General features: G+C 30.8%; 1 long non-coding RNA gene across 8 annotated transcripts; it reads right to left on the reverse strand.

The window, feature by feature from the left end:
- Positions 1–12,877: 12,877 nt before the first annotated feature.
- LOC108222545 (uncharacterized) lies at positions 12,878–15,579 on the reverse strand. 8 transcript variants are annotated; one of them, XR_010291938.1, is made up of 6 exons: positions 15,249–15,572; positions 14,556–15,137; positions 14,198–14,483; positions 13,879–13,937; positions 13,360–13,448; positions 12,878–13,277 (listed from the first exon to the last, which is right to left on the reverse strand). It is a non-coding gene; the product is annotated as an uncharacterized LOC108222545 (long non-coding RNA). The 8 variants fall into 8 exon arrangements; XR_010291941.1 differs by having other exon boundaries at positions 12,878–13,005; positions 13,205–13,277; positions 13,360–14,483; positions 15,249–15,579; XR_010291940.1 differs by having other exon boundaries at positions 13,360–14,483; positions 14,556–14,633; positions 14,761–15,137; positions 15,249–15,578.
- Between the last annotated feature and the right edge of the window lie 121 nt (positions 15,580–15,700).

A 15,700-nucleotide genomic window follows, 5' to 3' on the forward strand; every position in this document is an offset into this window, starting at 1 on the left:
TAGAGCAAGTCCAATAGAAGCCTTATATCATGTCCTAAGTTAAAATTTAGGGCATTTGATAAAAAAAGGTTGCTCCAACAATGTTCTAGTGATGCCTTATATCATCAGGACAACCCCTTCAAGCCCTATTTTTTAGGCTCTTTCTCCTTGCCCTATCTCATATTGTATAATAAATTTCTACCAACACTCTCTTTCTCTTTTGACTTTATATATGTTTATTGTTGGAGTTGAAGTCGGTAGAATATGTTCTAAAGGACATAATTTTTTTATATTATATTTAGGACTTCACCAAGACACTGTTGGACTTGCTCTTACTCTATTGTCTTCTACAACTAACTTCGAATCTAAGATTTTGATGTTGATATTACATTCACGTCTTCATCCATGATTATATTCACTGACGCAACAGTATTATACTTCAGTTTGAAATAAAATTAAATTTCGAAATATTTAAACAATAATAGTATTATACTTCAGGTTGAAATAAAATTAAATTTCGAAATATTTAAATAATAATAACATTATACTTCGAGTTGAAATAAAATAAAATTTTGAATTATTTAAATAATCATAATTATTGTTATTATAATAATAATGATCATCATCATCATCATCATCATCATCATCATCATCATCATCATCATCATCATCATCATCATCATCATCATCATCATCATCATCATCATCATCATCATCATCATCATCATCATCATCATCATCATCATCATCATCATCATCATCATCATCATCATCATCATCATCATCATCATCATCATCATCATCATCATCATCATCATCATCATCATCATCATCATCATCATCATCATCATCATCATCATCATCATCATCATCATCATCATCATCATCATCATCATCATCATCATCAGCATCATCATCATCATCATCCTCCTCTCATCATCATCATCATCATCATCTCATCATCATCATCATCATCATCATCATCATCATCATCATCATCATCATCATCATCATCATCCATCATCTCATCATCCATCTCATCATCATCACATCATCATCATCAATCATCATCATCATCATCATCATCATCATCATCATATCATCTCCCTCATCATCCATCCTCATCAGCATCATCATCATCATCATCATCATCATCATCATCATCATCATCATCATCATCATCATCATCATCATCATCATCATCATCATCATCATCATCATCATCATCATCATCATCATCATCATCATCATCATCATCATCATCATCATCATCATGATGATGATGAGGGAGGAGGAGGAGGAGGAGGAGGATAAATAGCGTTAAATTTATTGCAAGAAAAAGGATAATATCAACCGAGTAAAACCCATTATTCTCTTGTCATAGTTCCAATCACACCTGATGGTGACTAAACATACTGTGTGATGAATGCATGTACGTGTGGATATTGTATCACTCGCCAGTTGCCACTTTGTCATTGTGAATTTGTGTGCAGGGGAGAATTTTAGGTTAATTTTTTAAGATATTAGAGATAACTTTAGCTTTAATAAAAGAAACGAAATTAAGCATACTATAAAATTAAAAGTTTATATTGTTTTAAATATATATAATTTATTTTAAATTGTATTTTGAGACTTATAATTTAATAAAACAATCTGCTAAATTCAGTCGGATCAATTTGTAAAAAAGAATTTGAAAACTGAACATGTAATTTTGAATTAAGGGAGCATATGTTGTTGATTTTACATCTCGGACTAATTATAACAAAATAGACGAGTATCTGTTCAGACTTTGAGAGTTTTGATTAATTGTCACATAACAATGCGAGTAAAACGTAAACACTCTCATGATGTATGTATATATTTAGTGCGTGTTATTTTTAGATTAGAGAATTGATGAGTGATTAACGAAGCATATTACTCACCTACTGAAAGTTTGCACCAAAGGACCATGCTATGAATTTATTGAGATACAAACAGATCAAACAACGCTAAGATCCATACATAACACAATAACGACTTGTTGCCACAATTTTAAGACAGTCAATTATCGCAACCTGCAGGATTCGAAAATACACGAAGGGCAATAAATGATAAAATAAATTTATTTATTTATTTTGATTCATCGAGATTTTATATGAATATAGGAAAGATATCATTTCTAGAATATCATTATATTTTTGGATGTTGGTCCTTGACAATCAACTATCAAAAACAGTTCAAGGAGCATATGATTTTTGGGCCGTTTGATGGATTATAACAAAATTCTAATATATTGATTAAAAAGTGATAAGACAAGTTAAAAAATTATTATAAATCTAAGAGTCGGATATTCATCAAACAACTCAGTCTTCTTTTACGTTTGGGCTTTTATCCCCGGAAAGTATGTTATCATGTTATAACAATGGTCCGTGATCCAGTGAGCGTATACGTATATATGTCGCATTGGACAATGGTCACTCTGGTAGGTATTGGGAGACTGGTGGTGATCTTAATGAAAATGGTGATAAGGGTAAAATGTGGACTAGCTATCTAGTTGATCAGATAGCACAGGCTGCGCCAAATATAGAGAGGAATGGGCGTTGATAAAAAGGTGAAAGTGATCATGTGAGAGGAACAACAAGGGACGTTCGTTGAATGATGTGCACTGAGCATCCTTCTCTAAAAGGTCGGGACATTCTCTGCCATGAACACGATGTCTCAGCATGCATCTACACCATATATATGCGGCCTAGTCTTCTACAACCTTTCTACATTATTCTAAAACTACTTTCAATTTTATTTCTTTTTCTTTTTTTAAATAATCTTTTGCTTTTTAAATTAGATTTTAACATTATTATGTGCCTCCTTGGCAATCTCTTGTGATTTACAAGTCAAAATCTAACTTATTCGTATGTAAATAAGTCATGAGCCAACTTATTTATAAATTTAAATATGAAAATTTGAAAAATCCTAGATTCTTTTGACGATTATTTTATAAAAATGTATCGAACCACTTCAATATATGTTATATCTCGTTATTTATCTTTTTTTTATATTTATTTGTATTTTAAATCATAATATGTTGATGTCTGTATATACACATATCCTCACTTTTATGATATTTATTAAAAATATAAATACAAAAAATATATTAAAATTCGGTTAAATCGATGACTAATTGGTCGAAAATTGGATTAATAGGGTCGAATAATATTATTCGACCCTATAATATATATATATATATATATATATATATATATTATTTTTACATATATAATATTAAATTAATTCTGAATAATGATCCTATTAATCATTCTGATTAATCGTTGATTTTCTGATTCCCGCTTTTTACAACACTAAATATTTATTTATTTATTATTAAATCATAATTATATATGATATATCCAAAAAATTATAAAATATACATTTTTATAAAAACAAATAAACATTAAGGCTTAACTTTCGTAGCCAAACATAGCCCCATAGATACTTAATTCCTACATTATACATCAAGCCAGTCCATTGACTGCAATATCAAAATACATATTTTTATATATAGAGAGGTCATTATTGACTTTTAAAACTAACGTATTTTATTAGACATTAATGTCCAATCATTAATATACATTAATAATAACATGATTTTGGAATTAATTTAATATTATACATATAAATAATATATATCTAATCATTTTTAAAATTTTTTATTTTCCCAATCTTTTCTTTTTTTTATAGACGTACGTTCAAATTTTGTGAATGAAAAATATCTTCTTTTTTTTTTGAAACAAAGGTGTTAATCTAAGCCATACGACATCTACACCAATGATCGAGTCGAACAAACTGAATGTATTTTGAGTAAAGGATAGTTTAGTCATTTTGGATTAAATTGATCAAGATTCGATTTTACTGCTACAAGTATGTGTCAGATACTTAGATATATAGAATAAAAAAAATAGTTACTGGCTAATCACTGTTTCAGGCTTCTGGTCATTAGCCCCTGTACCGGGATGCTTGGCCAAACTGCTTCTTTTATCATCAATTACGGTATATATTACATGATGTTTAAACCCAATTGGAAATATAAAATCTCATTATGTCAGCAGCCAAACTGCTTCTTTTATCATCAACTACAGTATATATTACATGATGTTTAAACACAATTGGAAATATAACATCTCGCATTATGTAGCAGCCAAACTGCTTCTTTTATCATCAACTACAGTATATATTACATGATGTTTAAACACAATCGGAAATATAACATCTCATTATGTCAGCAGCCGCGCAGCAATCGTCAGCTTAGAGTTTTGACTATGACAAAAGAGTATACCTTCATCTACGATCGAACATTAAACTGCTCAGAAAGAATACCATCATTTTGACTGTTTTACATGATTTAAGGGTCTATTTTATGTAACTTTTCGCAAGGATTTCAAATATACAATTTGTTTTAAGTTTGTAATCAATAGAGAGTAAATAAAAAGTACACGAGTGTACCATAGAGAGTAAATTAAAAGTACGAACGTACCATCGGTAGAAGTCAAAAATGCGATCGTACCATTGAAAAAAACCACTTCTACGAGGGTACCATCAAGAATTTCCCTATATATAATTTAAATTTATATTTACTTGTATTTTAATTCTTATTATCTTGATGTCTAAATGTACATATATCCTTACTATGATGATATTTATTAAAATGTAAATATAAAAAATATACACTATTTAAAATTTTATTTTATAATTAAATTATCATTCACCTAAAATTATTGAAAATTCGATAAAAACAAATAAGATTCTTGTCGAATCAGAGTCTTTGTCGTATAGTTAAAAAATCATATATATGATTTATTAAATCATATATATAATTTTATTAAATCACAATAATTAAATATTCTAAAAATCGGCCGATTAACCGAATAATCGATAACAGACGAATTTTTAATACGATTTGGTAAAACTCGATTAAATCGATGATTAATTGGTCAAAATTGGATTAATCAGTCAAAAATCAGGTAGAATATTAAAATTTACAAAATTTGTGGAGAAAATTTAAAATTTTAAAAATGATTAGATATATATTATTTATATGTATAATATTAAAATAATTTCAAATAATGATCATGTTATAATTAATGTGTATAATAAATACATTGCTTAGACATTAATGTATAATAAATGCGTTAGTATAAAAAGTCAATAATAACTTTTATATATATTAAAATATGTGTATTAAGAGAAGGGTATATTAGTCATATCGAATTAATTTACAATTATTAGACATTAATGTCTAATAAATACATTAGTGTTAAAAGTCAATGATAACCTTTATATATATAAATATTGTATAATGAGCAAAGGGTAAATTGGTCGTTTTGAATTAAATTAATGTATCTCATATTTTTTTTGTTCATCTTTTTTAAGTTGAGATTATTTGTAAATTTAATTTCAATTTAATATTTATTTGTATTTTAAGTCATATTATGTGTATATCTGTCCTTGCACTTCAATTTTTTTTCAAACACTTTAATCACTTATAAGTATTGACTCACTTCTCACAAATAGTCCACTTTTTTTATTTTAAGAAGGAAGTCACTTTTCATAAGATTTACCCAAATACACTCTATATTGATGTATATATGTACATATATCCTCACTATTATGATATTTATTAAAATGTAAATACAAAAAATATAGTACACTATATAAAATTATATAATTAAATTACCACTCACCTAAAATTATTGAAAATTTAATACGAAAAATGAGATTCTTGCCGAATTAGAGTTTTGTCATATAGTTATATATATTATTTATAGTTATTCTAATACATATGTATATAATTTTATTTAATTAATAACAATTAAACATTCTAAAAATTGGCCGAGTTAACCTATTAATCAATAGTCGGACGGATTTTGATCCGATTTGGTAAAATCCGTTTAATCGATGTCTAATTGGTCAGAAATTTGAATAATGGGTCGAAAATCATACAAAATATAAAAATTTACAAAATTTGTGAAGAGAAATTAAAATTTTAAAAATGATTATATATATTAATTTTTACATATATAATATTAAATTAATCAAATAATGACCATGTTAACCATTTCGATTAATCGTCGATATTTTTATTCTCGCTTTTTATAATACTGGATATTTATTTATTTATTAAATCATAACTATAAATGTTATATACTTATATGTATTAGAGTTTTAATTATAAAGTAATTAATGCATATTAATGAAGAGACATTAATGTCTAATAAATAGGTTGGTATTAAAAGTAAATATTAATAGTGAGTAAGGGTAGTCTGGTCTTTTTAAATTAAATTATGCATAATGAGCAAGGGTAGTTTAGTCATTTTGATTTAAATTACTCATAGTTGGTCTATTAGATATATAATAGATTTCTATCAACATTCTTTTTCTCTTTCTATTTTATATATGTTTTAATGATGAAAGTGGACTTTTAATAATAAAATATTAAACATGTGAAAATAAGGCACATTGTTGAAGTTGAAGTTAGTAGAATATATGGGACATAATTTTTTATATTATATTTAGGGTTTCACCTAAGACACTGTTGGACTTGCTCTTGCTCTATTTTCTTCTACAACTAACTTCGAATCTAAGATTTTGATGTTGATATTACATTCACGTCTTCATCCATGATTATATTCACTGACGCAACAGTATTATACTTCAGTTTGAAATAAAATTAAATTTCGAAATATTCAAAAAATAATAATAGTATTATACTTTAGGTTGAAATAAAATTAAATTTCGAAATATTTAAACAATAATAGTATTATACTTCAGGTTGAAATAAAATTAAATTTCGAAATATTTAAATAATAATAGTATTATACTTCAAGTTGAAATAAAATAAAATTTTGAAATATTTAAATAATAATAATTATTGTTATAATAATAATAATAATAATAATAATAATAATAATAATAATAATAATAATAATAATAATAATAATAATAATAATAATAAGAAGAAGGAGGAGGAGGATAAATAGTTTTAAATTTATTGCAAGAAAAAGGATAATACCAACCGAGAACAAGTAAAACCCGTTATTCTTTTGTCATAGTTCCAATCACACCTGATGGTGACTAAACATATACGTGTGGATATTGTATCACTCGTCAGTTGCCACTTTGCCATTGTGAACTTGTGTGCAGGGGAGTTTTAGGTTAATTTTTTAAGATATTAGAGATAGCTTTAGCTTTAATAAAAGAAACGAAATTAAGCATACTATAAAATTAAAAGTTTATATTGTTTTAGATATATATAATTTATTTTAAATTGTATTTTGAGACTTATAATTTAATAAGACAATCTGTTAAATTCAGTCGGATCAATTTGTAAAAAAGAATGTGAAAACTGAACATGTAATTTTGAATTAAGGGAGCATATGTTGTTGATTTTACATCTCAGACTAATTATAACAAAATAGACGAGTATCTGTTCAGACTTTGAGAGTTTTGATTAATTGTCACATAATAATGCGAGTAAAACGTAAACACTATCATGATGTATGTATATATTTAGTGCGTGTTATTTTTAGATTAGAGAATTGATGAGTGATTAACGAAGCATATTACTCACCTACTGAAAGTTTGCACCACAGGGACCATGCTATGAATTTATTGAGATACAAACAGATCAAATAACGCTAAGATCCGTACATAACACAATAACGACTTGTTGCCACAATTTTAAGACAGTCAATTATCGCAACCAGGATTCGAAAATACACTAGGGGCAATAAATAATAAAATAAATTTATTTATTTATTTTAATTCGTCGAGATTTTTATATGAATATAGGAAAGATATCATTTCTAGAATATCATTATATTTTTGGATGTTGGTCCTTGACAATCAACTATCAAAAACAGTTCAAGGAGCATATGATTTTTGGGCCGTTTGATGGATTATAACAAAATTCTAATATATTGATTAAAAAGTGATAAGACAAGTTAAAAAATTATTATAAATCTAAGAGTCGGATATTCATCCAACAACTCAGTCTTCTTTTACGTTTGGGCTTTTATCCCCGGAAAGTATGTTATCATGTTATAACAATGGTCCGTGATCCAGTGAGCGTAAACGTATATATGTCGCATTGGACAATGGTCACTCTGGTAGGTATTGGGAGACTGGTGGTGATCTTAATGAAAATGGTGATAAGGGTAAAATGTGGACTAGCTATCTAGTTGATCAGATAGCACAGGCTGCGCCAAATACAGAGAGGAATGGGCGTTGATAAAAAGGTGAAAGTGATCATGTGAGAGGAACAACAAGGGACGTTCGTTGAATGATGTGCACTGAGCATCCTTCTCTAAAAGGTTGGGACATTCTCTGCCATGAACACGATGTCTCAGCATGCATCTACACCATATATATGCGGCCTAGTCTTCTACAACCTTTCTACATTATTCTAAAACTGCTTTCAATTTTATTTCTTTTTCTTTTTTCAAATAATCTTTTGCTTTTTAAATTAGATTTTAACATTATTATGTGCCTCCTTGGCAATCTCTTGTGATTTACAAGTCAAAATCTAACTTATTCGTATGTAAATAAGTCATGAGCCAACTTATTTATAAATTTAAATATGAAAATTTGAAAAATCCTAGATTCTTTTGACGATTATTTTATAAAAATGTACCGAACCACTTCAAACAAAAATATAATATTTTATTATATATTTATATATCTATTAAGTTCTAATCCATATACATAAATTAAAAATTATTTATCACACATAAGAAATAAACACTTACTTAAATTGAAGTCAAACCATCTTGTCTCTCAATTTTTTTCTAAAAAAGATTCTGATTTAATTCAAAAATGAAAAATAAAAACCTACTTTAAAGTGAATAGAAATTTACAACTATTTAACGAGTTTCTATTTACGAAGTAGACGTATCTACTGAATTTTTACTTGATTTGACATGATGATATTTGATATATATATATATGTAATTTTCTTTTATGATCAAATTTTTTTACTGATTTTATTTGATTTGAATTGACATACCAGAATATCCAATGTATGTAGTTTGTTTTTCTCATCAAATTTACTTCCGCGTTATGAATAAAGGACGACCCTTGGTTTGACACACATTCCATGTATCTAATTTATTTTCCCGATCAAACTTACCTTTCACACTATGAATGATGTCTGGCCACGAACAGGGCAAGGGTTAGGTTTTGTCAAAATCTGTGACATGCAGACACATTATTAACTACTACTGGAAGCTAGAATTATTTAATTAATTGACCATGAACAATTCGAATTGTTGCAGAATATGTAAACATGCATTATGTCCCTTCCTATGAGCAGTGCTTTAAGTAATGACCTATCAATACTTATTTCACATCTTTGCTTCATTTTTTTCCCGTCTAACTTATGATGCAAGTGACTAAAGGTTCCAAATAACCCAGTTAGGTTTGAAGCTCTCTAGAGGATTAGAGGAATGGCATGGCAATGTTTGGAAGCAAATTCAATGAAAAAACTTATCCAAATTTTGGCAGGATAATATATGCAATATATACATCACGTGATATCTTTATATATAATTATATAAAGGGGGTTATGTTGTCAAAATATTCAAGAAACGAGCTGAGATTATATGACACATAGACTGGCCAAGCAAAGATCAGCGAGACAAAACAAAATTGTAAGGTGTAGAAAAGGAATTGGATGCTCTTAATTTCACCGCCCTTAATACATTCGGAAATAGCTATTTTCGATAGAATATTGTAGATATTAGCTAATTTTAACAAGAGATCTTCCTTTGCCACCAAATTCAGCTAAAAATGCAAGTGGTGGCAATCCATGGAATCAGTTTCAATTACTAATGTTAGGCAGCATGTCTCGTTGTATCATTTTTTGTTTTCTGAAGACTCTAGCATGTGTAGATTTACTTTTATTTTGTTCGACTTTGTAAAAGTTCTGTTTTTAGTATGTTTTCTTTTGTTCCATCTTTTCTTTTGTCTCATTTTTTACAGTAATGTAAATCTTAATACTATCTTTATAAGATCTTAATACATGTCATATCTTTCTTTAAGAACGTGGGCTTAAATATAAGTCTTAATCTGTGATTTTAGTTTTAGAAGGGTACATTTATTAAATGTTATACGGAAAAATAATGCATACTAGCTTGAAGCAGGTTGAAACAAGGAGAGTATAGGTTGAAATAATGCAATTGTGCTAGAAATTGAAATGCTGTTGGTTTGTAACGGTGTGAATGCATTCACGAGTTTATTTATGCACCTGCAGGAATGCTGTACCTTGTAGGAATATATGTACTTAATTAGCAGTAGTTTGGAATCAATTTACAGGAGGCCCCACCAGGTTGGGTTAGAGTTAGGTCTGAGATGCATTATTTATCAATATTCTCTATAAAGTGAGTTGTGTAGGATGGTAAAAGCATCATTTTGCTAGCTAGCTAGCTGTTTCTATTTAGATGAAAAGAAATCTGAATGTTTAGCTTCTTAGGTTGCTATATATGTTATGTGAATGGCCTCTTATGGGATAATGGTTATAAATATAATTTTGTAAAAGATAAATCATTATTTCCAGCTGGTCTTCCACTTCCTCCTACTGTATGGCAGTCGTAAGATTCTACTTATACAGTGTATCAACTTTTAAGTCAAGGCAGTAGAGCAACACATATACATAGTAGTAGAATATCAATCACTACAAGAAAAGCGGCTATTTTCGACCGCTATTTTCGACCAAAAATTAATTTCGACCGTATATGGTCGAAAATAAAACCACAAAACAAAAACGGTCGAAAATACCTATTTTCGACCAGAATTTGGCGGTCGAAAATAGCCGCCTTTCTTGTAGTGAATGTTCTCTATAAATTGAGTTCTGGACACACTCATTTTTACCACCTCTTGTCATTCTATCGGTTTTAACTTGTCCTTCTTCTCTACGCCGAGTAACTCTAACTTCTTCTTCTACTCCACAATCATCTTCTCAATCTCGCTCGACACTACTAGATTTTTCGCATATTGCAACGGAAATTAGCAACGGAAATATATCCGTCGTTAATTACCGACGGAATATCAACGGTTCGAGGGAGGAATCTGGACAACGGCACTTACTACGTTTTACTAACGATTTACCGACGCTAATTTACCAACGGAATCAAGCCGTCGCAAAAATTTACCAACGGAATCAAGCCGTCGCGACACCGGTAACTCCCTGACTGTTTTGTTTTTGTTACACACTACACAGAGCTTTAGCTCTTGTTTTCTTTCTCTACTCTCACTTGCGTGTTTTCTTGTCTCATGTCTGCATATATATTTTAACGCATAGAGAAGCTATATTTATAGGCCTGAAATACAACACTTGACGTCATGCCTTACACCACTATATGTATGAACTTCCTGATTTCCTGGCCAGCTTTGCATCTGTAGAATTCAAAGGATAGCCTACCTTAATTAATCCAGGGTTTCATCAATGCATATACACATGACCAGTTGCATATCCTGTTTATGATTTAACTTTCCCATGCATGCACGCACAGCTAGCTGTTGTTTTCCATACCTGCTGTCTTATTGATCTTCAAATATGTAGCAGCTTCTTCATTTACTTCTGTAGACATGCACACGCACCTTTGACTATTACGTGTGAAGGGTTTGAATTCTAACATGAAGTCAGTTGCGTTTGTTTTGAGTCACTGAGTTCGTTTCTGGTTTGGCCGAGTCCAGGGTCTGATTTACTGTATTCGTGGCCGAGTCGAGGTGCTGATTTTGTGTTTCTGCTAGAGTTTCTCTTTTTTTTGGTTTATGAGTTTTGGTCCTGCTTTAGATTAGTCGTTTTCATTGAGTTTGTATTTCTACAAAGTTATGTTTGCTGAGTTTTGTCGAGTTATCTGCTGAGTTTGTATGATTCGAGGGTTAGTTTTGTTTTGTGGTTCATGTACAGAGTTATTTGCCATGTTTAGATACTGTGTTTATTTTTTGCACATCATTTAGACTTATTTTATTTAGTTACTGACTTTCGAACAAAAATCATTTTGCAGAAAATGTTGGCGATAATATTGGGCTCTGTCTTCCTCGTAATAATCTTATTCAAATTTTATCGTCACGTTCTTCCTTGAACTATGTTTTGATCGCTATGGTCATTTTATTAGATTATTTTATAATATTAAATAATCGTAGGTTATTTGGAAAATTTTTGATTGTTTTATCCATTTTACTTTCAATACTTACGATTATTTATATTATAAATAGTCAATCATACCATCATTCCACTTCACCCCAATTTCAAGTGGAAAGTGTCACACCTAATAAATTTGAAATGCACTCATCGAGACTTTCCTATAATATCACCATCTTCCTCACTATCTCGAACCCCGACAACAGAAAAGACTTAAACACAGACATTGATGCAAGTCTTTCTGCTTTTAATATGACGATGGGGTCTCGTAACATCTATCATCTTCATCTAAGTCCCGGTGAGTCGCTTTCGGTGAAATTATCTGTATCTAAAGATAATTTGTATTTAGGAACAAATTATCCATATTACATCAACAACAATCGTCTGGTATTCTTTCTTCTACATATCCGGTCTAATGTTATTCGCCGATCATGGAAAGCTAAGAATTACCAGCTCGAGACTCAGTGTACTTTCATGGCCACTTTGCCTCCAAAAGGATTTCTAGTCTCATCTGATTGCAAGAATATGGATTGATCGCGACACAATAAGGATGTATAGTAGTATTGTGATTTAATAGTTTTTGTTAGAAGTAGTATTGTGATTTAATAATTTTTGTTAAAAGTTGTATTCTGATTTTATATCAATAAAACCATCCCTCGTTTTAGTCAAATATATATATATATATATATATATATATATATATATATATATATATATCATAAAAGCATTATCAATCTCACTTGATGTTTGTGTGGCACCAGAAATAAACCTGGGTGTTAAAACTTTTTCTCCCATGAAAACCATTAAATGCTGAGAATGCATTAACATTAAAATTGACAAAACTGGTCATATACCTATGAAACACAGACCAATATCTTCAGTGAATATAATATAACCTGAATCCTGTGATTCGCCAGAAAGAGGATCTAACTAAATAATGGGCACAATAGTAGAAGTAGGCGTTTTCTTAAAACATGTATTTAATTGTAAAAAAATTTTACATACAAAGACCTTATAGGAGGAATCTTAAGTTTAGAACAACATACAGATTACCATGAAGGTATGTTCAGTTGTTCACCATCACGCGTCGAAGGAGAATCATGTCCCAAAGATATGTGCTTACAGCCTGTTTGTATATAAAACAGAGATCAAAATCTCTCCGATATTCAAACAAAAACACACCAAAAGAAAACAGATATCATTCACACCTTTATCGTCCATGGAACGATGGAGCTATTAGATTTATGCGTTATGATTAGATCAGTGATGAAAAAACTGAAATCACTCCGAAGGACCTCTGCAAACAGAAAAAGAATGAAAGAGAAGTTTGTTACAATAATCATGGTACTTGTAACTACTGTCAAATTTTAAATTTTCAACCAGATATAACCCGATTAGTTTATTAGATATATAGTTGCACATGATCATCAGTGAAATCAGTGAAATGTTATTAGTGAGAACAACTCAAAATAAATCAAAACTGATCATAATCTCATTATGTCTGCATTGTACTCTTAAAAAAGCAGGTCTGGACAAAAGCTTAGGTCAATGAAGTGCATGCAAAATCAATTCCTGAACATTGGAGGATCAGCACCAAGACAAATGAAACAAATAATAATTTTCCTTCTGGCAGAAGTATTAAATGCGAAATAAAAGGTTATAAACTTAAATCATGTTCTAAGCTGCAGATGAAAGAATTAGAAACTGGTTACACTTGATCTTATAACCTGCAGATATGCAGTGAACCTGCAGATCCTGTTTTGCTATTCACAACAGCATATCATTTCTGCAAATAGATAGTTCTTAAATATTAAATGTCATAAGCAACAAACAAACAGGATGACTGAACAAACCGCAAAGCATTGATCATTGAACTGATTCGACACTAAAGTACAACTATTTGGGAAAAGGACCATATGTCTTAGTAGGGACGTCGAGTCCATCGATTCGACCAGTACCTCGAGTCTGAGTAGCTTATGTTATGTTGGAACATACTTCCAGTTAACATTTACATGAATAATTTGGAAAAACCACAAAATCACATACCTCTGATTAGGGGCGGATCTAGCACACTAAGCATAGGGGGGCACGAAGCAAATTTTCGGAAAACACCTATATATTTTTAAATTTTTTGGGGGCACTTTTAGAATTTTGCAAAATTTAGAATGGTGAAAAAATGTAAAAAAAAATAATAAAAAATTAGGGGGTACACGTGTCCCCCCGTGTCTCTTCCTAGATCCGCATTTGCCTCTGAAAGGTGTTTGATGACTACTCTGTGTCAACTGACTCGAAGAGTTTTGTGTCTGATCTGAACCGTGTGTCCTGCAATCTCCTGTAGAATTATTTTGATGCTTGAGAAAATCAAGGCACGTCATGCAAAATTCACTACGGATTATGGAGATACCATGTGTTTGAGGCAGTAATCTAAATACATGACTCTGATCAAAGGGTCTATTTGGTGTAGCACGTGTGTTTGCAGAACCTAACATCACAGTCATAACATCTGTCACATAATAGTTGGTAGAAATATCTGTCTCAATCTTGTGCAAAGAATCTACTGAGTGAGGATATGTAGTAATGTACTGAGCTAAGAGTATTTGTACCTGAACCATGTGTGGACAGCTGGGAGAGTTATTGGCAGGAGTGGGAGTTTCAAATCGTGAAACTGGCACAGTCTTGTTATATGCTTCAAGTAATAAATCTAATCGCTTCAGAACCATAGTCGCTGAAGAAATTATGTACGAATATCACGATCCATTCGGCTGGCTCCGTTAGGATCGACATTTTCACGCGACGCAGATGACTCATTAGCATATGTCCACACGTCATGCGACGGAGAAGGTCTATAATGCGAAGATCGCCTCCGCTGTGCTGAGAATACCCCAAAACACTCAGTCAGTGCACTGGACAGAAAACATATCAGGATTATGCCTACCAGTAGGAATGGACGAAGGAGAAACCACACCCAATGGGGTGCGCTTATGACCTGCTCGTAAAAATGTCACAAATACAGGTTAGAACTGATACAACAAATGCTTGTAAACAGACGTCCACAAATGCCACATACAGAAATAACCAAGAGAAGTCGAAAACTAACCAAAATCCATGGCCACCGTTGGTTTCAAATCTCGGAATGTGAAGAAAGCACAGCACAGAGGAGATATTCGTTGTCAGCAGTTAACGACGAAGTGAAGTCGATGGAGGAAACTTCCCCTGAAATTATGGCTCCACGAAACAAACTGACAAATTCAAAAAAGTGATGGGTCGCCCGCCGATGTTCGGATCTTTGAGAAATTCTTCAGTGAAACAACAGTATTTGATATCGGGTCGGAACCCGCTTTGTATTGGGTGGTCCAAGTTGATTGTCGAATTACCAGTAACACCCTGGGTAATACTACAGAAAAATAATGAAAAGGATAAAAAATGTAATTTTTCAATTTCTTTGTATTCAGGAATTAGGATTATATAGATGGATCTTCTTTTCCAACCCGACCCGGCAGTTACCTCCTACAACTATGCACCGTTTCTTATTCCTCCCACGTTTCAAAA

This window comes from Daucus carota, chromosome 5 (assembly GCF_001625215.2).
Source record: "Daucus carota subsp. sativus chromosome 5, DH1 v3.0, whole genome shotgun sequence".
Taxonomy (NCBI): Eukaryota; Viridiplantae; Streptophyta; class Magnoliopsida; order Apiales; family Apiaceae; genus Daucus; species Daucus carota.